The sequence below is a fragment of the Pseudophryne corroboree genome, chromosome 5 (assembly GCF_028390025.1).
Source record: "Pseudophryne corroboree isolate aPseCor3 chromosome 5, aPseCor3.hap2, whole genome shotgun sequence".
Lineage (NCBI taxonomy): Eukaryota > Metazoa > Chordata > Amphibia > Anura > Myobatrachidae > Pseudophryne > Pseudophryne corroboree.
In genome coordinates, this window is record NC_086448.1 from 821,825,738 (window position 1) to 821,849,857 (window position 24,120).

Consider the following 24,120-nt stretch of genomic DNA (forward strand, 5'->3'; position numbering starts at 1 on the left):
GGGGAGGGTTTTTTGGAAGGGACATCCTGCGTGACACTGCAGTGCCACTCCTAGATGGGCCCGGTGTTTGTGTCGGCCACTAGGGTCGCTAATCTTACTCACACAGCTACCTCATTGCGCCTCTTTTTTTCTTTGCGTCATGTGCTGTTTGGGGAGGGTTTTTTGGAAGGGCCATCCTGCGTGACACTGCAGTGCCACTCCTAGATGGGCCCGGTGTTTGTGTCGGCCACTAGGGTCGCTAATCTTACTCACACAGCTACCTCATTGCGCCTCTTTTTTTCTTTGCGTCATGTGCTGTTTGGGGAGGGTTTTTTGGAAGGGCCATCCTGCGTGACACTGCAGTGCCACTCCTAGATGGGCCCGGTGTTTGTGTCGGCCACTAGGGTCGCTAATCTTACTCACACAGCTACCTCATTGCGCCTCTTTTTTTCTTTGCGTCATGTGCTGTTTGGGGAGGGTTTTTTGGAAGGGACATCCTGCATGACACTGCAGTGCCACTCCTAGATGGGCCCGGTGTTTGTGTCGGCCACTAGGGTCGCTTATCTTACTCACACAGCGACCTCGGTGCAAATTTTAGGACTAAAAATAATATTGTGAGGTGTGAGGTATTCAGAATAGACTGAAAATGAGTGTAAATTATGGTTTTTGAGGTTAATAATACTTTGGGATCAAAATGACCCCCAAATTCTATGATTTAAGCTGTTTTTTAGTGTTTTTTGAAAAAAACACCCGAATCCAAAACACACCCGAATCTGACAAAAAAAATTCGGTGAGGTTTTGCCAAAACGCGTTCGAACCCAAAACACGGCCGCGGAACCGAACCCAAAACCAAAACCCGAAAAATTTCAGGCGCTCATCTCTAATATTAATACACCTTACTGCACCTGTCCTGTGTAATTAGCAATTATACCATGTATGTCCATCGCTACAGATCCCAGAGGCTTATAGGGCCCAGATAACCATCTCTCTCCAAAGCATCAACCTCTCCCCGTCAACCTCTGCATCTCCCTGTCACCCGCTTCTTATCCCTGTCAGCTTCCCCCCATTACCTTCTCCCTGTCACCCACTGCCTTTTCCCATAACCCTTTCCTGTCACTCACTGCAGTACCTCTCCATCTCCCACTATCTCTCCCCGTCACCTCTCTCCTGTTACCAACTGCAACACCCCATCATCCTCTGTCACCCACAGTCTTCCCCAGGCATCACTCACTTCCTTCCCCTGCCACCCATTTCCTGGCATCACCCACTGCCTCCCGCTGTCATCCATTCCCTGAAGTCACCCACTGTCTCTCACTGTCACACTCTGCTTGTCCCTGTCACCAATTGCCTCTCAGTCACCCATTGCCTCACCCTCTGCCTCTACCTTGTGTCACTATCTCTCTATAACCCTCTTTTTCCTGTCACCCTCTGTCATTCCAAGGCATTACCTGCTCCCCATTATATGAATATGCCATTACCTTTGAGGCCACTCCCCTTGCTGAGAGGCTATGCCCGTATTGAGAGGCCACACTCACTATTCCAAGAACATGCACCTTTGGCGTGCACAAGTAACACCCCCCTCTTCCTCATCATAGTGCCCCCCCCCCCTGTCATTTTGTTCTGGATCCGCCCCTGACCACAGGTATAGAATCTAGATGGATAGTATACTTGACGACACAGAGGTAGGTAGAGCAGTGGCCTTCCGTACCGTACTGCTATATATACTGGTGGTCACTGTCAGCAAACTGCAAAACTAAAATGCACCACAGGTATAGAATCTAGATGGATAGTATACTTGATGACACAGAGGTAGGTAGAGCAGTGGCCTTCCGTACCGTACTGCTGTATATACTGGTGGTCACTGTCAGCAAAACTCTGCACTGTACTCCTCCTATATAATACTGCTGGTCCCCAGTTCCCACAATAAAGCAGTCTGAGCACAGATATATGCAGCACACTGAGCACAGATATGGAGCGTTTCTCAGGCAGACAACGTATACTGGTGGTCACTGTCAGCAAAACTCTGCACTGTACTCCTCCTATATAATACAACTGCTCCCCAGTCCCCACAATTAAGCAGTGTGAGCACAGATAAATGCAGCACACTGAGCACAGATATGGAGTGTTTTTCAGGCAGACAATGTATACTGGTGGTCACTGTCAGCAAAACTCTGCACTGTACTCCTCCTATATAATATACTGCTGCTCCCCAGTCCCCACAATTAAGCAGTGTGAGCACAGATATATGCAGCACACTGAGCACAGATATGGAGCGTTTTTCAGGCAGACAACGTATACTGGTGGTCACTGTCAGCAAACCTCTGCACTGTACTCCTCCTATATAATACAGCTGCTCCCCAGTCCCCACAATTAAGCAATAAGCACTAAACATCCTAGTGACATTTGGTGGACCCCTTCGTTCTAAGTAAGCATTTGTTACCTCTCATACCAAGAAATAAAGACACGGAGACTTGAATTTGGCAGAAAAATTGCTAGCTATTTATTTGACCCTAACCATAGCAAACCTGTAAATGAAAAACTTTTGTTAAGATGCCGAATCAGCCGGCATATGGTGGCAGAAAAAAGAACGGCTCTGTTAACTGACGCTAACCTTAAAGTGCTAAAATCAAAACCATCCTAATTTAATTACAAACTATCAACAACGGTAATAGGTGCTAGCTCCACCCCCACAGTGACTTCCCACCCAGAGGGGTGCCCATTCCGCTGCCTCCCGGTCGGGTGGTCGAGCGGCCAATAAGTCGATGGAGGTGAGTGCACCTAAACCAAATCAAACTGTAAATCACTACAGCTTACCATACAACTACAAACTGCCGTTCTTTTCCGCCAACAGCGAAAGACTCCTCCCCAGAGACTTTGCACCGCCACCATAACCTCACCCTAACTCCTGCAACACTAGGAACAGATCCTCCAGGAAAAACATCATCCCCTCATTGGATAGGTGCACACCATCAGGCCGAAAAAGGTGACTGTCTCGGAACCGAATCCTAGGGTGGCGAACTACCTTGCCTCCGTGGGACAGCACCCACTTCGCCACCGCCCCATTCACCTTCTTTCTGGCCTCATCAATTACGCGACCGTCCATCACACCTCGCCAACTCAACCTTGGCACCATCAATGAGTACACCAATACGCAATTGGTCCATGCCGCGGCCACACTTGCCAGATCCTGTATCATGGCCCACCGCAACTCCAAAGACGTTCTCTTCCCCAGGTCGTTGCCACCCAGATGGACAACCAATACTCTAGGAACTCCATGCTTGCTGGCCTGACTGACTAGTCTACTCCTCGGATCTTTCCTCGCCAACCAAGCCATCTAACTCCCTGAGCCCTAGGAAACCGCTGAGCCCCAGCCGAGGCTAAAAACTTTGCGGCCCAAAAAACATACGAGTGGCCCACCACCCAAACGGTCAAGTCATCAGCAAACCAACCTGAAGAGGAGGAAAAGGGGGTAAAATTGGTTACTAAATATCTTAACTATAATTCAGTAAGTGCATTAACCTGAAGGATCTGCCAAAAAGAAAAATTTTGTTTCCGAATATTGCAGAAATCTCGGCTTAGCCGATCTGCACGCGCTTCGAGCCAATTTGAAGCATAACATGGGTAAATTGAAAACAAATTTAAGAAAATAAAAAGGGGGGGGTTGGGCGGGGTAAAAAAGGGGTAAAACATGTAAGAACTCAGCTGGAGGTGAAAGCGTAAAGACCTGCTGAGGGACTCTGATTAGAACAGATTAGCCGAATTGTGGATTAGAATTCAGTCCGTCAAGTCAGGCAAAAAATCGCAAAATAACTCCAGACCCCCGCTGCCGGCTCATGCCCGCAACGGCGAGTAGCTAATCCCTGAGTAGGATAAAAAGGGGGGAAGACAAACACACGCACAAAACCATAACGTACTGAACTGTACAACATGACTGAACAACTGTAATTAAAACAACAAACTACGCGCGAGCCAACATCTCATGCAACGGGGCGAATATACCGTCTGTAAATTGACGACTTCCATTGCCCCACCGCCTGGATCTCGGCCATGGAAAATCCCGCCGCCGCAGCCGACGTCGCAGCCCCTATGCGGAAGGAATGCGTCCCGAACGCAGCCGGTGGAAGGTCCAAGCTCGCAAGACAGGGACCCAGCATCCAACTTCGTCACCGGCAGCCCGTCATAATGCAGCAGCCATGACCCCCGACCGCCGACCGCCGGGCCATACTGCCGCATACTGCACTGCCAAACTTACTGGGCAAATGCTCTCATCCAGTGCCGGAACCAAGGTGACCCAACGACCTCTCCCCACTTGGTCCGTCTTAGAGCGACGCAATCTGCAAAGCAAGGACCTCTCACCCACCACCACGTCCCCGACCAGCATGCGCGAATCTGCTCGCTTAGAAGGCGCTACCAATTCCGAAACCCTAAAGGCCCCGTGGTAAGCCATGGAGAACACCAGGCTAAACAACAGCGACTCAAACATGGACGATGCGACACCTCCTACCGCCCTGATGACAGCCAGCAACAAGGCCGCATCAATGGGCCGCCTCCTGTCAGGCGGCGTCGGCGCGACTCGCGTCCATCCCTTCATCGCCTTCCGCAGAATCCCACTTTTCGTCACGTTAGGGACGCCCTTTATATTGCTGAAAAACGAAATGCCAGCCAAGCACCGGGATACCACCGCTCTGGACCTACCCGAAACATACAGCTGCCAAATAAAAGAAAGCATTATCCGATGCCCGCTCTTACCTTGTGAATTTCGTCCTTGAACAAACTCCTCCCACTCGCTCCAAGCTTGCCTGTAAGCCTTAAGCGTGGTTGGCGCGACTGACCGCAACGCTAGACCCTCCAGTCCGGCCCGATCACCTGCCAAACATAACCAGGACAAAGAAAACCATGCTCGTCGGCCTCGGGTGCCAACAAACAAAATCTTTCCCACTGCCCTCGCTATAACGCGTCAGCAATTCCGTTCTCTAGCCCCGGCACGTGCAGCGCGCGGAACCACACGTTCCGACGTAGGCATGTCAACAGCAACTGCCCCAGCACCCGCAGAACGACCAGCGACTTCGCCCTCTGATTATTAATCGCATGCACCACACCCAGATTATCACATCTAAACAAGATGCTGCGATGAGCCAGCCGATCGCCCCATACCTCCAGCGCCACCATAATAGGGAAAAGCTCCAGAAGCAAAAGGTCCTTAGTTAAACCTTCGCGATGCCATGCCGCCGGCCACGAGGCCACGCACCAAGATCCCTCCAGATAGCAACCGAATCCTGAGGCACCCGCTGTGTCGGTGAACAACTGCAACCTAGCGCTGTCCACCATTGGGGCCTGCCATATACACACCCCGTTGAAGTCCTCCAGGAACGAGGCCCATATAGCCAAATCCCTCTTAATCTCTGAGGACAAACGCACAAAATGGTGTGGTCTGGCACACCCAGCAGTCGCCCTTTCTAGCTTCCGGCAGAAAACCCTGCCCATCGGGATTACCCGACAAGCAAAGTTCAACATGCCCAGCAAGGACTGTGCCTGCCGTAGTGTGACCTTACGCGACCCGTTAAACCGGCAAATAGCGTCGCGGAGCTTCACCACCTTGTCCCGAGGAAGCCGACACGAACCTGCCACCGTGTCGATCTCAATCCCCAAAAAGGACAAACAGGAGGCCGGGCCCTCTGTTTTATCCTCGGCCACAGGAACGCCGAAGTGGAAAAACAGCGCTCGGATGCTGAAAAGCAAGTCGCCGCACCGTGGTGATTTTTCCGGACCCGCGCACAGGAAGTCATCGAGGTAATGAGCAACCCCGTGACCCCCTGATGAAGACTCCACGCACCAATGCAGAAACATGCTAAAACGCTCGAAAAATGAGCATGAAACGGAACATCCCATCGGCAAACACTTGTCGATGAAATACTCCGCTCCAATCCGGAAACCCATAAAACGGAATGAGTCCAAATGTAATGGCAGCAACCGAAAAGCTGACTCAACATCAATCTTAGCCATGAAGGCCCCAGTCCCGTAACTGCGTACCATCTCCAACGCTTCGTCAAACGACTGATAAACCACCGAGCAATGAGCCGGCGGTATTGCGTCGTTGACCGACGCACCCGCCGGGTAAGAAAGATGCTGTATGAGCCGGAAAGCGCCTGGAGTCTTCTTGGGAACCACCCCCACTGGAGAGATGACCAAGTCATCCACCGGGGGCGATGGAAACGGTCCCTCCATCCTGCCCAACCTGACCTCCTTATCCACTTTCTCCCTCAGTACTAACGGCAAGGCTCGGGCAGACTGGAGGTTCCGCTGGGCCCGCACGGACACCTCGCTCGCAACAGGCAAGCGAAACCCAAACTGAAAACCGGAAAACAAAAACTGTGCATCCTCCCTATTCGGATACAAATCCAACCACCGGCCCATATTCTCCAATTTAATTGGTGTTGGCGCCCTGCGGAGCGCTCCCGCCCGCGGCTTGTCTGGGTGGGATCCGCCACACTGCAGGCACGAGTGTCGAAAGCGACACTGCTTGCCAAAGGAACACGCCGCGTTGTTAAACGCGATACATTTTCCTTTTGTGGCGGCTTGCCCCCTTGCGCGGACGGCCGACCTACCTGGCTTGGCCAATCCGCCTTCCGCGCCGGATCCCTGGGCGGACGACCCTGTGCGGTGCCCGTCCGCCCCCGGCTTCCGGGGCTCCTCAGCCTGTTGCGAAGCCCGAGTGACCTTGAGCCAGACCTCAACGTCCTTGAACCCAAAGTCCATGACCTGCAAACCGTCCTGCTTTTCCCTGAATTCCTGGTCGTACCTACGCCACTCCGATCCCGAAGACGTGCGCTGCATGTCGTGCACGAGATGTAGGTACCGAATTATGTTCATGTGCTGGTTAGGCCTGTCCTCCAAGTAGCACGCCGCGAAGACCCAAAACCCGGCCAGCCAATTATCAAAGGTACGGAATGCCTCCGCCCCTATACCCTTCTTACCGGCCGCCGCCTTATATTCCTTCTTCGCGTCCCTGGTCAAGACGAACACATCAACAAAGTCCCCTCTGCGAATCTTCCTGCGGCAGCTATCTCGCAGCCCCCGCATAACGGCAGTATAGTCGCAGCGCACGACCCCGGGCAAATAGCGGCGCTTCTTGGCCCTACGAGCTTCCTCGCTAAGCCGCTTGCGCCTCTTCCGCCTCTTCTGCTGGCCCGCTGCCCTCTTGGCGAATTTCGTCGCCCGCTTCCTTGCCCTAGTCGTGCTACTGACCGCGGACACCTGCGACGACAGAGAAGACGAAGAGGAGGAAGAGGAAGAGCTACTAGAACTAGAGTTCGTGGAGGAACCTGATAACGCCTGCACCACCTCACCTGACGTCGCCGACCCCGACATGGAATCCTCCGGCGTGGCCAAACCGACGTCTTCCTCCTCGTATTCTGCCATCTCAACTTCCTCGAGATCCCCTAAAACAGAGAAAGAGGAGGAGGACCCAGCCAGCACTCGCGGCGCATGCCAAGCCCTCCGTGAGGGGGGGGGAGGGTAGCCGCCGAGCACCCGTGCGTATCCTGCCCCGGACCCTGCTCCAATTCTGCGGCGGCCGCCCCGAGCTCCCGGCAGGCGCGCGCCACTCGCTGCGCCGCCGCAGCCCTCCGACCACCGGACCCGCCTGCCACCGCATGGCCACCGGAACTAGCAGTCGCCCTCAGGGAGGCAGTCGCGGCTAAGGGCCCTAAAGCCTCCACCACAGTGGCCAGGGCCAACGCCAGCGCTCCGGAGGGGTCGCGACCCCCCCAAAACTAGGCATCGGGCCCCGAGGGACCTCCCGCCGGGGCCCGCGCGTGACCACGCGCCCGCTGCCCGACAGGCGGCAACCGGGCACCCAACGCCCGCTGCCGCGGTGGGAAGACGGGGGCGCCCCTGTCGGCGCCCGCGTTGTCCTCACTCTCCACCTCCAAGAACGCCCCCTCCGCCTGCGAATCGGAATTATCTCCTGCCGCTAGGGGGGAGACGCCCCGAGAATAAGCCACGCGTGCTGCAGCCCTGCGGCCGCTGACCCATTCCCTGTCCCCCTTCCTCCCCCGCGGGCCGCTGTATTCCGGCCCCAGGGGAGTACTTAGGGGAGGCCGAGAAACCCGCGACGCAGCTGCGCGCGCACTGCGCCGCTCGCAGTGGGCACGGGCTCACGCGCCTCCCGCGCGCGCGCCCCGTCACCGTGTGCAGCTGCACTCCGGTGCACAATTCCCACCACCACCTGCGCCTCCTGCCTGCCCACTAAAGCTGCCCTGCCTCTCCTGACCCCCCGGCCCCCGCCGGACTCCGGCTGCCGGGGAGTTAACTGCTGTGAAACAGGGGGCAATGGGGCTGGCGGCGCTGCTGCGCGCACACGTGCGCGGCCGGCGCCGCCGGAGGCAGGCATGTGCGCGCGCGCACCTTGTGCGCGCGTCCCACTGTTCTCCGCCACAGCTCCCCCGCCAGCCGCACTGAACATACCCACCGCGCAAGGCCCCGAAGCAAGCCCCGCGTGGCGAGCCACCGACCCCCCTCCGGCCTCCACCCCCGCCTGGCACTCAGCTCCGGCCTTGGCAAGGGGGGAGAGACTGGGGCCGCTTGTGCAGCAGCCGCCGATCGCCCGCTGCGGCGCGCATGCGCGCGCTCGCGGGCGGCGGATACCGCCGCTTCGGCAGGGCCTCCCAGAGGCGAGGGCTGATGCCTCCGGGCGGCCCGACTGGATCCCCGGCCTACCCCGTCGCCCGCGCCCGCCCGGCAAAGCCGGCCTGGCCCCAAGCGGCGAGGTCGACCTGACCCGCCTGACTGCGCTTCTGCCTGCACTTGTGGAGGCCGCGGAGGACCCGTCCCCCAGGCCTGCCATCCCTTCCCCCGGCCCAGCTCCACCGCCAGAAGCGCGGTATCGAGCTGGGGTCCCGGCGGAACGTCGAGGGCGGGCAGCCATGCCGAAGGGCAGAGGAGGAATGCAGGGGAGAGTTTAAGAAATTCAATGAGACCCAGGGAAAGCACAGTAAAAGTTGGGAAGCCTGCCATGCAGCACTCACCCACTCAAAGGCAATTTCACCAACAAGAGAGAGACAACATGGCTATACTTCCCTATATATACTAACCCTCCCCTTTTCCAAAGGGCTGTACTTTCCTTTCCAGCTAGGTCCACCCCTCACAAGATGTTTAACTCATTCCTTTCCTATGCTGTCAATTCTCTCTCCAAATATTTGCAATGCATCAACATTAATAAAACGGAGAGGACGCCAGCCACGTCTTCTCCCTAACATTTCCAATGCACGAGTGAAAATGGCGGCGACGCGCGGCTGCTTATATAGAATCCGAATCTCGAGAATCCGACAGCAGGGTGATGACGTTCGGGCGCGCTCGGATTTACCGAGCCATACGGGAGAATCCGAGTATGCCTCGGACCCGTGTAAAATGGGTGAAGTTTGGGGGGGTTCGGTTTCCGAGGAACTGAACCCGCTCTTCACTAATAAATATATATATATATATATATATATATTTTTAGAAAGTGAAGAAAAGGGCGCCTACTAGTGTCTAATAAAATTATAGAACTGATGTGATTGAGAACAGGAGACTACTTATCTGTCATAAATAGACTTTTGCTTCAGTCATAGGACCAGTACAGGTACATGAAAAAAGAAGAACAAAATAACATAGCGCGTACTGTTTTCACGCAATCACAATCTACAGATCATATAAACAAATTGTGTGTTAAAAAACTTTCTGGGTAAAGGTAAATCCCATAAATTTAAAATCCACAGCCAGGGACTTTGTATCGAAAGTTTTTCACCATAAAACACACATAAAACAAAGGTAGAAGTACAAAATATATAGTTTTCAATCTATAGATAAAATGGACCAATTATGTGTTTAAAAACTTTCTGGGTATATGCAAGTCCCAAAAATTTAAAATCCACAGCCAGGGATTTTTTTAAAAGTTTTTTCACAAAATTTAATAAAACACATAAAACATGAAAGGTAGAAGTAATGCGAGCGTACAAGATAAAATTGAATAACAAGCTTATCTGTCCATATTAGGACTGGGATACATCAGATCTTTCGTAAGCATCCAAGATAAATAGTAAAATTTCAAACGTACAAAAGTTAAATATTAAAACAGCTTATCTGCCCATAAGGGAAGTTCAGGTGCATCAGTCCCAACGCGTTTCGTCCTTAATTAGACTTCATCATGGGGATTTTTCAACACACAATTTGTTTATATGATCTGTAGATTGTGATTGCGTGAAAACAGTACGCGCTATGTTATTTTGTTCTTCTTTTTTCATGTACCTGTACTGGTCCTATGACTGAAGCAAAAGTCTATTTATGACAGATAAGTAGTCTCCTGTTCTCAATCACATCAGTTCTATAATTTTATTAGACACTAGTAGGCGCCCTTTTCTTCACTTTCTAAAAATTTTATTTATGTGTTTTCCAAGCACATATTTATTGCTTAAGGTTGCAGCCACTCTTATATTAGAGGAAGTGTCACTTATTTTATACACTTGATTTCATATCTTCACTATTTATTAGTGGTAGTGCACCGTGATATCTGAGCGCCCCCGTTTCTCTTTTCGACTATATATATATATATATATACATACTGTGTATACGGTGCTTTGCAGTTCCCAAGGTGATATTCGCAATGGTGCCATTTGTTCAGTCACGATACACCTTCACCACAGCAGCACGCGAACAGTTCACACACTGCGCTGTGTCAGAAATACCGCCGCCCTTGGCCCGAAATCCGATAATCATCCCTTTCTGCAACTTGGATAAATGCAGGCTTGGACTGGCCCACAGGGTACAGGGGAAACCACCAGTGGAACATCTGCCTGGGGGCCCACCTCCTGCTCCAAGTATCAGGTTCCAGACTGTGCACTTGAATTATACATCATACATATGTTACCTTATACTGGACTATGGTGTATTTTCTACAGTGCATTGCTGTCATTAATCTGGTACATTATCATTCATGCAGCAGCTGAACTTACTGTATATATTTCTGAAGGGGCCCAGACGTTGCACTCTCTAATGGTTAGTCAGACCAATGATGTGTCAGACCACACCCCCTCTGTGGACTGACCACACCCCTAACATGGGCCCCTACCACTGCATTTCCCCGGTGGGCCCTACATGTCCCAGTCCGACACTGGATAAATCGCCCCTTTTACCCATGACAGCACCGATGATGTGTGTGCATACGGCCTATCGCACACCTTATATACCCACCAAGACAGTGCACACCTTATATACCCACCAAGCCAGCGCACACCTTATATACCCACCAAGCCAGCGCACACCTTATATACCCACCAAGCCAGCGCACACCTTATATACCCACCAAGCCAGCGCACACCTTATATACCCACCAAGCCAGTGCACACCTTATATACCCACCAAGCCAGCGCACACCTTATATACCCACCAAGCCAGCGCACACCTTATATACCCACCAAGCCAGCGCACACCTTATATACCCACCAAGACAGCGCACACCTTATATACCCACCAAGACAGCGCACACCTTATATACCCACCAAGCCAGTGCACACCTTATATACCCACCAAGCCAGTGCACACCTTATATACCCACCAAGCCAGTGCACACCTTATATACCCACCAAGCCAGCGCACACCTTATATACCCACCAAGCCAGCGCACACCTTATATACCCACCAAGCCAGCGCACACCTTATATACCCACCAAGACAGTGCACACCTTATATACCCACCTTGCCAGTGCACACCTTATATACCCACCAAGCCAGCGCACACCTTATATACCCACCAAGCCAGCGCTTGACACGTGACGTACTTCATGGGTTGTATGCTGCCGATGTCAAATTTGGGAGTTGGTCATAATGTGACTCTACCGTGCATATGCTGCATAATAATTCTGATGGAAAAATGTACGAAAAATAAAAAATCTAAAATCACAACAATTGTGATTACTACAAAATATTCATATACAGTATTATGTAAATTTTTTATAATAATGACATTAACATTCAATAATAAGGTGACAAAAAAAAAAACACATTTCTGCTCTAAATTACACCTTCAGACTGTGCCGATAATTATGGAATCCATGATCCAAAAAGTAAAAATTTGATATACAGTATACAGTATGAAAATGATGGCACTTCAAAATTTCTATGGTTTCGGCAGTGTTCTGCGTTATAACAAATGCTGAGAAATGATGCAACACAACTTTGCGATAAAAATGCGACAATACAGAATACATGATATCCCACAATATACTGTAGCTTCCTACCCTTTAATATTTTTTATTGCTAATATTCTATCCCTGGTGTGATAACAGTTAACTCCTCTTTTGATGATATCTATATTAAACAGAAAGCCGGTAAGCCTCATTCTTGTGCGCTCGCCTCTTACTGTCGTTCATGGTAGAATTAATATTGTCATTATTATTTTACGGAACTGAGGAAATGTATTTCATCAATACAGTATAATAAAGTTCATTAACCAAGAGTCAGGCAGGATTTTACACATAAAAATTAATTTATCAAATGTCAGCATCAGAATACCTAATATGGGTCAACTATCACGATAGCTCCAAATATCAACTCACCGCTGTTCCTCTATAAAGCTATATCACCTCCAAACAAAAGTGTATACTAAAATTTCACATACATAAAGTATTTCTGACTGTTATTATATCTCAGTCTAAAGAGAAGAATGGGCCGGACTGGGACATTGGTCGATTCTTCAACAAAAATGCGTAATTTTTCTTCCAAGACGCTGCCACATGTGACGCTGCCACTCATCATTTTAATTTTAACTTCACCAAGAATATTTCCTTTTGAGTAAGGTTTCATAGTTTAGCCCTGAAGGTGGTATGGTTTGTCATCCTGAAAGACAGCTGATCGAAGAAACAGAGATGACGGAAGACTCTAGAGAGGAATTTTCCTCTGAGCTGCTGGTGAATGTTCTTTCATAAAGAAAAAAAAACCTTTTTGCAAAACTTCACAGATATTTCCGAAGAGTTCACTAGCAATCAGCGAGGTCACTCAGAGACTGAGGGGGAAATTTACTAAGCTCCCGATTTTGACCGAGATGCCGTTTTTTCATCAAAGTGTCATCTCGGTAATTTACTAAGCAATAATCACGGCAGTGATGAGGGCATTCGTATTTTTTTGCAAGTCCAAGAAAAAAAATACGAATGAATACACCATCGGTCAAAACGCGGCTGTTTAAGTATGAATCTCGGTAATTTACTAAGAAGTGCAAAGCAAAAAAAAAAAAAACACTGCCGTGAAAAATTACAACTCGTAAAAAAGTGCAAAAAAAAACCAGACCTGCTTTTTTTTTTCGTGATTGGATAGGCATGCAGGGATCCATGAGATCCGTGCATGTATATCAGTGGGAAGGGGTGGGAAAGTTGTTATTTTATTAAAAAAAATTGCGTGGGGTCCCCCCTCCTAAGCATAACCAGCCTCGGGCTCTTTGAGCCGATCCTGGTTGCCGAAATATGGGGAAAAAATTGACAGGGGTTCCCCCATATTTAAGCAACCAGCATCGGGCTCTGCGCCTGGTCCTGGTTCCAAAAATACGGGGGACAAAAAGAGTAGGGGTCCCCCCGTATTTTTAAAACCAGCACCGGGCTCCACTAGCTGGACAGATAATGCCACAGCCGGGGGTCACTTTTATATAGTGCCCTGCGGCCGTGGCATCAAAAATCCAACTAGTCACCCCTGGCCGGGGTACCCTGGGGGAGTGGGGACCCCTTCAATCAAGGGGTCCCCCCCCCCAGCCACCCAAGGGCCAGGGGTGAAGCCCGAGGCTGTCCCCCCCATCCAATGGGCTGCGGATGGGGGGGCTGATAGCCTTTGTTGTAAAAGAAAAGATATTGTTTTTAGTAGCAGTACTACAAGTCCCAGCAAGCCTCCCCCACATGCTGGTACTTGGAGAACCACAAGTACCAGCATGCGGCGGAAAAACGGGCCCGCTGGTACCTGTAGTACTACTACTAAAAAAATACCCAAAAAAACACAAGACACACACACCGTGAAAGTATAATTTTATTACATACATACACACATACATACATACATACTTACCTTATGTTCCCACGCAGGTCGGTCCTCTTCTCCAGTAGAATCCAAGGGGTACCTGTTGAAGAAATTATACTCACGAGATCCAGGGGTCCAGGGTCCTCGGGGAATCCAGGTGTAATCCACGTACTTGAAAAAAATAACAAAGCGGACACCCGAGCCACGCACTAAAAGGGGACCCATGTTTGCACATGGATCCCCTTTTCCCGACTGCCAGAAACCCACTCTGACTGATGTCTAAGTGGGTTTCTTCAGCCAATCAGGAAGTGCCACGTTGTAGCACTCTCCTGATCGGCTGTGTGCTCCTATACTGAGTGACAGGCGGCACACGGCAGTGTTACAATGTTGCGCCTATGCGCTCCATTGTAACCAATGCTGGGAACTTTCTGCCCTGCGGTTGACCTAAAGTGACGTCACCGCTGAGCAGAAAGTTCCCAGCATTGGTTACAATGGAGCGCATAGGCGCTACATTGTAACACTGCCGCGTGCTGCCTGTCACTCAGTACAGGAGCACACAGCCGATCAGGAGAGTGCTACAACGTGGCACTCCCTGATTGGCTGAAGAAACCCACTTAGACATCAGTCAGAGTGGGTTTCTGGCAGTCGGGAAAAGGGGATCCATGTGCAAACATGGGTCCCCTTTTAGTGCGTGGCTCGGGTGTCCGTTTTGTTATTTTTTTCAAGTACGTGGATTACACCTGGATTCCCCGAGGACCCTGGACCCCTGGATCTCGTGAGTATAATTTCTTCAACAGGTACCCCTTGGATTCTACTGGAGAAGAGGACCGACCTGCGTGGGAACATAAGGTAAGTATGTATGTATGTATGTGTGTATGTATGTAATAAAATTATACTTTCACGGTGTGTGTGTCTTGTGTTTTTTTGGGTATTTATTTAGTAGTAGTACTACAGGTACCAGCGGGCCCGTTTTTCCGCCGCATGCTGGTACTTGTGGTTCTCCAAGTACCAGCATGCGGGGGAGGCTTGCTGGGACTTGTAGTACTGCTACTAAAAACAATATCTTTTCTTTTACAACAAAGGCTATCAGCCCCCCCATCCGCAGCCCATTGGATGGGGGGGGACAGCCTCGGGCTTCACCCCTGGCCCTTGGGTGGCTGGGGGGGGGACCCCTTGATTGAAGGGGTCCCCACTCCCCCAGGGTACCCCGGCCAGGGGTGACTAGTTGGATTTTTGATGCCACGGCCGCAGGGCACTATATAAAAGTGACCCCCGGCTGTGGCATTATCTGTCCAGCTAGTGGAGCCCGGTGCTGGTTTTAAAAATACGGGGGACCCCTACTCTTTTTGTCCCCCGTATTTTTGGAACCAGGACCAGGCGCAGAGCCCGATGCTGGTTGCTTAAATATGGGGGAACCCCTGTCATTTTTTTCCCCATATTTCGGCAACCAGGATCGGCTCAAAGAGCCCGAGGCTGGTTATGCTTAGGAGGGGGGACCCCACGCAATTTTTTTTTAAATATTTGACAGTGTTTAATTTAAAAAAAACAAAAAAAATGAACCCCAGCACGGATCACACAGATCCGGCCGAGATTCATTGTAAAAAAGTCGGCAGTGTTTTGCTAATCACTGCCGTAAAAATAGAAAAAAAACCACGAATGACATCGACATCGGAACAAAAGAAAAACCCGAATACGACAGCTTAGTAAATTAGTCGTAATCAATTCAAAATGTTGCAGTTTTACACTTTCGATGTCATTCGTGATTGAACTTTGACCTGAAACGGGAAAATACGAATCTTAGTAAATTTACCCCTGAGAGCGTGGAAGCTGAACAGGCTTAACCAACTTCATGTGGGAAGAGACCTTTTTATTTGAATTAATTCGTAGCGTGCCCTTTTTCTTTCACACTCTTATAAACCTGAATGAGATTTAAATAATTCCACAATGAGGGACTGGCAGCGAATAGTTAGAAAGTCAGCTGTTGAGATCTGTCAGAAGGAAAAATATTCAACTTGAAGCATCTAGATATCCCTCTAATTACTGTTTTATACATATGAATGAAAGTTAGTTTCAAGCATGATTAAACCTAGTCTTTGCAGCGCTGTGTAATTGGCGTCACTTTGTACAGGTATGTCCTCATACACTTATCCTGTTTGCAATGTGTCTCAAAACGCCTGGCCCAAATTAGGCACTCGGCAGAGATTTCTGTACTTTAAGTACTTTTTCCATGAATTTTGTATATTATTTGCATCATAGCCACATACAATTTTGATTATTGTTTACTGGGTGCTTAGGGTTAGTATTTTGTTGCACAGGAGTTGATATAAAGTTGTAGACTAGGCATAACAACACATGGCACAAGGCAGGGGCAAACGCAGGATTTGTAAGGGGGGGTTTCTGTATGTGCAAAAGTTTTAAACAGGTGTGGAAAAAAATGTTGCAAAGTAAGAATGCTTTCAAAAGTAGAAGTGTTAATAGTTTATTTTTATCAATTATCAAATGCAAAGCAAAGTGAAATCTAAATCAAATCTATTGTGGTGAGAGGGGTGGTCTTTCACCTGATTTGTTCACATTTTGGTGGAATCAGCTCCCTCCAAGGGAGAAGAAAACCAGATCTGCACATTCTGCACAACTGCAAATAGAGAAATAGAGGTCCGGGTTTCCAGCTTACCCAGAGACAGCAGGAATCCAGGTGCAGGAGAGGGGTTTAAAACTCCCAAACACCCACAGTACATTGCGCTGATGCCTGTTAGAGGCCAGTGAGCAGGGAACAGTTTGTAACGCCAGGGACTGTGGACATTGGCTGTGCCAGGAGAGCATGGCATGTGTGGCTAAAAGCCACTGCAGCAGAATGACAATTGAGCATGGGAAGTGCTAGGACCTTTTATGTTCATTAGTATATTTTCTGTATATACCTGTGTGACCAGGCCCAAGCCTGAAAATACTCTCATAGTGTCTACTACCAGTAAAGACGCTGTGTTGTAAGTGGAATACCTGCCTGCGAGTCCTTATTTTAGTACCCGTGCTAAACTATATTTCAATATCTAAATCAAATCACCCTTTGCCTTCAAAACAGCATCAATTCTTCTAGGTACACTTGCACACAGTTTTTGAAGGAACACGGCAATGAGGTTGTTCCAGACATCTTGGAGAACTAACCACAGATCTTCTGTGGATGTAGGCTTTCTCAAATCCTTCTGTCTCTTCATGTATTCCCAGACAGACTCGATGATGAGATCAGGGCTCTGTGTGGACCATATCATCACTTCCAGGACTCCTTGTTCTTCTTTACACTGAAGATAGTTCTTAATTACATGGGCCCTCATTCCGAGTTGTTCGCTCGGTAAATTTAATCGCATCGCAGCGATTTTCCGCTTAGTGCGCATGCGCAATGTTCGCACTGCGACTGCGCCAAGTAAATTTGCTATGCACTTAGTAATTTTACTCACGGCTTTTTCATCGTTCTGGCGATCGTAATGTGATTGACAGGAAATGGGTGTTACTGGGCGGAAACAGGCCGTTTTATGGGCGTGTGGGAAAAAACGCTACCGTTTCCGGAAAAAACGCAGGAGTGGCCGGAGAAACGGGGGAGTGTCTGGGCGAACGCTGGGTGTGTTTGTGACGTCAAACCAGGAACGACAAGCACTGAACTGATCGCAGATGCCGAGTAAGTCTGAAGCTACTCAGAAACTGCTACGAGGTGTGTAATCGCAATATTGCGATTACTTCGTTCGCAATTTTAAGATGCTAAGATTCACTCCCAGTAGGTGGCGGCTTAGCGTGAGCAACTCTGCTAAAATCGCCTTGCGAGCGATCAACTCGGAATGAGGGCCATTGTCTGTATGTTTAGGGTCATTGTCCTGAAGCAGAACAAACTTGGAGCCAATCAGACGCCTACCTGATGGTATTGCATGATGCAAATCCTTTAACCCCTCCCCATTCCCCACACCGTAAAAACACATTGCCATGTCCCTTAATGGGTCAATGGCCTCGGGACATAATTACTTTCAGGTTCAATTAAACCTTCAGTTAAAAATGTGTCATCTATACCTGACTGTTTTAATAACCTCACTTCCCAATAAAGTGTAAATGAATTAAACACTTCCTAAGCATTTATTCGAAGAAAAATTTTTTTTTTTTCTGGATTCAGTCAGTACCTGAGGAATAAATGCAATAGCAGGTGGCCCACTGAAGGGGCGCGTACAACTATAAAGTGGGTGTGGTCATTCACTGGATGGGCATGGCCTTCCCACAATGGCCCCATATAATATTCTGCTGCCTCAGATTTCCAGGTGTAGCACTGGCACCTGTGTACTGAAAACTAACCACACATCAGACACACACCAAGATGTGCACACAGTTCAAACAGTAGTTTAAGTTATGTTTGGCATGTCAAGCTGGTGAAAGGTTATTAGCACTATGGCATTTGTAAGAGGCTATGGGGTGTGGGTTTGATCTATGTGGCCATCAGAACATTTAGAGTCTTGCACTGGGCCCACTGGAGATATTCCCATTACCTGTCCAACTCTGGATTTGTAGTAATCCAATGAGATATTCTGTACTCCAATGGGAAGAAAAAATAAAAACCATTTCAGCTGATGTACGAGGGGTGCTTGAAAAGTTTGTAGCCTAAGGTACAATGAAATGGGCTAATCCTTATTATTTTTACAGAAAATTGAACATCTTTTAAGATTGCTTAACCAGTGTCAAGTTAATAATGTTGTTTTTCTTTTGCAGAAATTACAGACAGGATGACAGATTTAAAAAAAAATGGACGTAATTGCTCATCGCGCAGTCACCCGCTTCCTCATCATAAAGGGTTTAACACACACAGAGATCCATGAGGACATGGTTATTATAACACAAGGAGAAGCTGCTCTTTCTTAGAGCATGGCTAAAGAAATGGGCAGCAGAATTCAAACAAGGAAGGGAGATCCTTGAAGATGATCCCCGTCCCGGGAGGCCCATCAACGTTACCACACAAGAAACCACTGACAAAATCCATGACATGATATTGGAAGATCGAAGAATAACAGAGTGTTACATTGAACTCCAAACAACAAAGATATCAGCTCAATGGGTCCCACTTTTCAATCACCCCTCGTAACTCACCGCGAGAGCACGTCGCTGTATGACTGTATGACCTGGTGTACCTGCAAAGCCATTGACAAGCATTTAACCACACTAGCTTCTTCTGATTGGCTGATGAAGTCTCAGGTAATTCAGGACATTGCCATGCAGTTCGAGCAGTCTACGGGCGGCCTTTACTGGGATTTCTTTGTTGTTTTAGCATTTTGATTGGAGCCTTTGTGGAATGACATGTTCTAGAAAACACCGGCAGCCACTGATTGGATGGAACCGTGTCTACTTTTGCTTCAAAAAGCACCAGCAACCGTACCCAATCAGTGGCTGCCAGTGTGTGTTGGAACATGTACTGCAGTTCCACAATCATTGGAAATAACAGCTGAGCTTTCAGATACTCCGTTTCCACTGAGCGGGTCTCTGCAGACTTGGAATTCTCGCACTGCATGTACTTACCACATCGTATTTAGCACTAAGGTCTCCTTAAAAATAGGGAGACATGGGGGTATATTTACTAAAAATCGTATTTTCCCGAATGAGGTTAAAGTTCAATCACGAATGACATCGAAAGTGTAAAACTGCAACTTTTTGAATTTATTACGACTAATTTACTAAGCTGTCGTATTTTGCATTTTCGTATTTACCGATGTCGATGTCATTCGTATTTTTTGGCAGTGTTTTACGGGAGTGAATTGTAAAACACTGCCGACTTTAACACAATGAATCTCGGCCGGATCTGTGAGATCCGTGCTGGGCTTCATTGTTTACCTTTCGTAAAAAATTAAACATTGTTAAAAATAAAAATAAAAAATGCGTGGGGTCCCCCCTCCTAAGCAAAACCAGCCTCGGGCTCTTTGAGCCGGTCCTGGTTGAAAAAATATGGGGGAAAAAGTGACCGGGGTTCCCCCATATTTAATCAACCAGCACCAGGCTCTGCGCCTGGTCCTGGTTCCAAAAATACGGGGGACAAAAAGCGTAGGGGTCCCCCGTATTTCTGAAACCAGCACCGGGCTCCACTAGCCAGATACTGTACATAATGCCACAGCCGGGGGACACTTTTATATTGGTCCCTGCGGCCCTGGCATTACATACCCAACTAGTCACCCCTGGCCGGGGTACCCTGGAGGAGTGGGGACCCCTTCAATCAAGGGGTCCCCCCCCTCCAGCCACCCAAGGGCCAGGGGTGAAGCCCGAGGCTGTCCCCCCCATCCAAGGGCTGCGGATGGGGGGCTGATAGCCTTTTTGTCAAAATTTGAATATTGTTTTTAGTAGCAGTACTACAAGTCCCAGCAAGCCTCCCCCGCAAGCTGGTACTTGGAGAACCACAAGTACCAGCATGCGGTGGAAAATCGGACCTGCTGGTACCTGTAGTACTACTAAAAAAATACCCCAATAAAAACAGAAGACACACACCTTGAAAGTAAAAGTTTAATTCATACATCCACACCTCCAAACATACATACTTACCTATGTTCACATGAGGGTCGGTCCTCTTCTCCATGTAGAATCCATGGGGTACCTGCGCATGCGCAGTAGAGAAATCTCAGAGAAAATGGCCGCCGCGTCATTTTCCCGGAGATCTGCACATGCGCAGTAGAGTCTGAGCCCTCTCGAGCTCAGACTCTACAGCGCTCCGGGCAGAGAGGAGGGGGCCCGATGGAAGAGGCTGAACACAGGCCTCCTCCTCTCTTAAAACGCCCGTGATCATATCTGTCAGGGTCCGGAGTCTTACCAGTCCTGGGTTCTCCCTGTTTGGGTCATGGCTGTGCTGCGGCGGCGGGGGACTGGTTCCCACTCTTGTGAAAGGTTGCGGTGTGTATGGCAGAGTCGTCTGGTGTGAGCACTGGAGCTCGGGTATCGGGGACTCAACAGGGAAAGGGAGTGCTTCCTTGTGTATCTGCAGATACGGGAGCCACCATGTTGTAGACCAATGCATGCAGTGTAACCAATAGCAGTGCTCACTGTGGTTTCTCAGCCAATCCTCGTCTACTTCCCCTTTTAAAATGGTTGGATTTGAATCAAACACTGCCTGTGCTTTATGTTGCTCTTCCTAGAAGGTGCTTCATCTCTGTGCTCCTGCAAATGTCCTTGTTGCTTGGTTCTCTGAGTCCATGGAAATTTCCTGCTTTGCTCTCCAGCACGGTACTCCGCTATCCTCTGCACTCTGGTGCCGAGTTTGGTACCGGCACTGCCTCCTTCAGCTGCAGCTTGTGGAAGCTGTGGGATATCCAGAGCTGTTGGCGATTCCTTCGGTTCTCTGCTCAGTATTCAGTTTCCACGATCCAAGTCTTTCAGTCACATTTTCCAAACATACAAAGTCCACGGTTTAAGTCGTTCAGTCATGTTTTCCAAGTATCAAGAGTTTGCAGTCCAAGTCTTTTAGTCACATTGTCCAAGAATCCAGAGTTTGCAGTCCAAGTCTTTTAGTCACATTGTCCAAGTATCCACAGTTTGCAGTCCAAGTCTTCCAGTCACATTTTCCAAGTGTCCAGATTTCACAGTCCATGTCTTTCAGTCACATTTTCCAAGTATCCAGAGTTTACAGTTCAAGTCTTCCAGTTGCATTTACCAAATATCCAGAGTTCACACTCCAAGTCTTTCAGTCAATGTTTTCCAAGTATCCATAGTTTACAGTCCAAGCATTTTAGCCACATTTAACAAGAATCCAGTTGTTACAGTATGAGTCTTGCGTCCATGATTTCCAAGTATTCAGTTCTCACAGTCTCAGTCTTTCATCCACGATTTCCAAGTATCTAATTCTCTCAGTCTGAGGCTTCTATTCACGTTTTCCAAGTATCCAGTTTTCTTAGTTAATATCTACAAGCCCCCATTACTATGTTCTCAGTTGCCTCAGGTATTGTTTACAAGCCACTGTTGACAAGTCCCCAGTCTCCATGATCATTACCGTCTCGCCACAGTTATCTAGCTCACAGTCTTCACAGTTAATGTCTGCCGATCAGTTACTGAGGTTCCAGTCTTCGTAATCACGGTTATACAGTATAGTGTCCAGTTGTCACAAATAGTGTCTCTTGAAATCCTTTAGAAGAAACCAAGTTTGACCTCCATGCCGTCTCCCTTCAGTGGTCTCTGCCACTTCAGCTCAAGTCCATTCATCGGATACCTTATTACAGTCTGACCTGACAATATCACAATGCTAGGGGACGCTCCTAACAGATATTGTAAATTCTCTGTAATCCCTGCTAGTTTGATAAGGTGACCCTGTTTGGAAGGGGTCCCCTATTTAACTTAGGCCCTGCTAGATTGACAAATGGAACATTTTTGAGGGAAGAACAAAGGAAGTGGTGTATCCATAAAAAAAGAAATGTGGACCAACAGTAATTGTTCATTCCTTGGGGAAACAGCTATGAGCTGGAAATGCATCATACTTCTTATACTTGTGAAACCCCCCACAACAGAAATTCTTAAGTTCCCTGTTGTAAGTCTTAGAGTTCTGCAAGTTCCTTTTTATTTTATTCCTGCAATTATTCTGCAAATTATAACCTGTGCATCATTCTTATTAAGTGTTTTGATAATTAAGCCTTGGAAATATTTTTTGGATTAAATACATTTAATCTAGCATATTATCTGTGATTCTTGATGAACTTGCATTTGAGGCCCTCTGCTACATAACTATGTGTACTTCAGTGTGAAATATTAATATTTATATGGAGAAAATAAGGACTCCATTGTCTTCCTTCGTAGTGTAAGAGAAATTGTGTATTTATCAGTGATTGACCGAAGTGTGCACCGCCATGATCCAGCTGTCTTAAGGGCCCCATACACTACTGCGACATGTCTGTCTGACATTACGCTGGTGATCACTCCTACCTCCCGGGTGGCAGGATTGCCCAAGATACATCGTATGCTGTCCTTTTGCATTCAATATATCTTGGGCAATCCCAGCCATGCCTGCGGGGTCCGACATATCACGAGTGCAGCACGTTCAATCTGGAGGATCCGATGCTCACGGGAACACACATTGGATTGGATCAGAAACATCTCTAAAATGCCCGTTTTCATTCAATATATCGGGCTGAATGCCTGAAATCGGATGAAATCGGGCATTATCGTTCTAGTGTATGGGGCCCTTTAGATTGTGGTATCTGAGGGCAGGCTGGAATTCTGACAATGTATATAAAGCATCCAATGCTCAGTAGTGAATGTCGACTATGCGTCTGCTGGTGGATCAATCCCTGGCGCATGTTGCAAGCTGATAATGATGATGACCAGGTGCTCGAACTGATTGGCTGAATACATCTACAACTCTCCCAATTGTGGTAATATGTATGTAATAGTGCTGGTGTCATCCATGCACAGGATTACAGTGATATACTGTATAGCGCACACATATTCCGCAGCGCTTTACAGAGAATATTTTGCCCATTCACATCAGTCCCTGCCCCAGTGGAGCTTACAATCTATATTCCCTATCACATGTACACGCACACACATTCACACTAGGGTTCATTTTTGTTGGGAGTTAATTAACCTACCAGTATATTTTTGGATTGTGGGAGGAAACCAGAGTACCCGGAGGAAACCCATACAAGTACGGGGAGAATATACAAACTCCACACAGGTAGAGCCATGGTGGGAATCGAACCCATGACCTCAGTGCTGTGAGGCAGTAATACCAACTATTACACTGTCTGTGATCAGTTTGCAGTAAGAAAACATATCAGTTACATACAAATCTCAGCTTATAAAGGGGAAGGCTACTCATTTTTATTTATTTTTTTATGCATGAGAAGTAAAAATGGGCATTTGTTTTGAAGCACATGTTACGTTTGAGTTTTGGTGCAATTTTAGCCCTGCTCTGCTCTAGTCCCCAAAGGTTAAGCTTCACATCCAGTTTCTCCTCTTGCTCATGTCCAGTGAACAGGTCATTGAATATGGAGATAATTTGGGGGAGATAAGCAGGACATGGACTGGTAAAGGGTGCATTATTTCAATGTGATGGAAAAAGTTCCACCCATCCTGCCTTACTGAATTGCCACCTCTAGGTCTCTTCCCGGCAATCCTGACCCT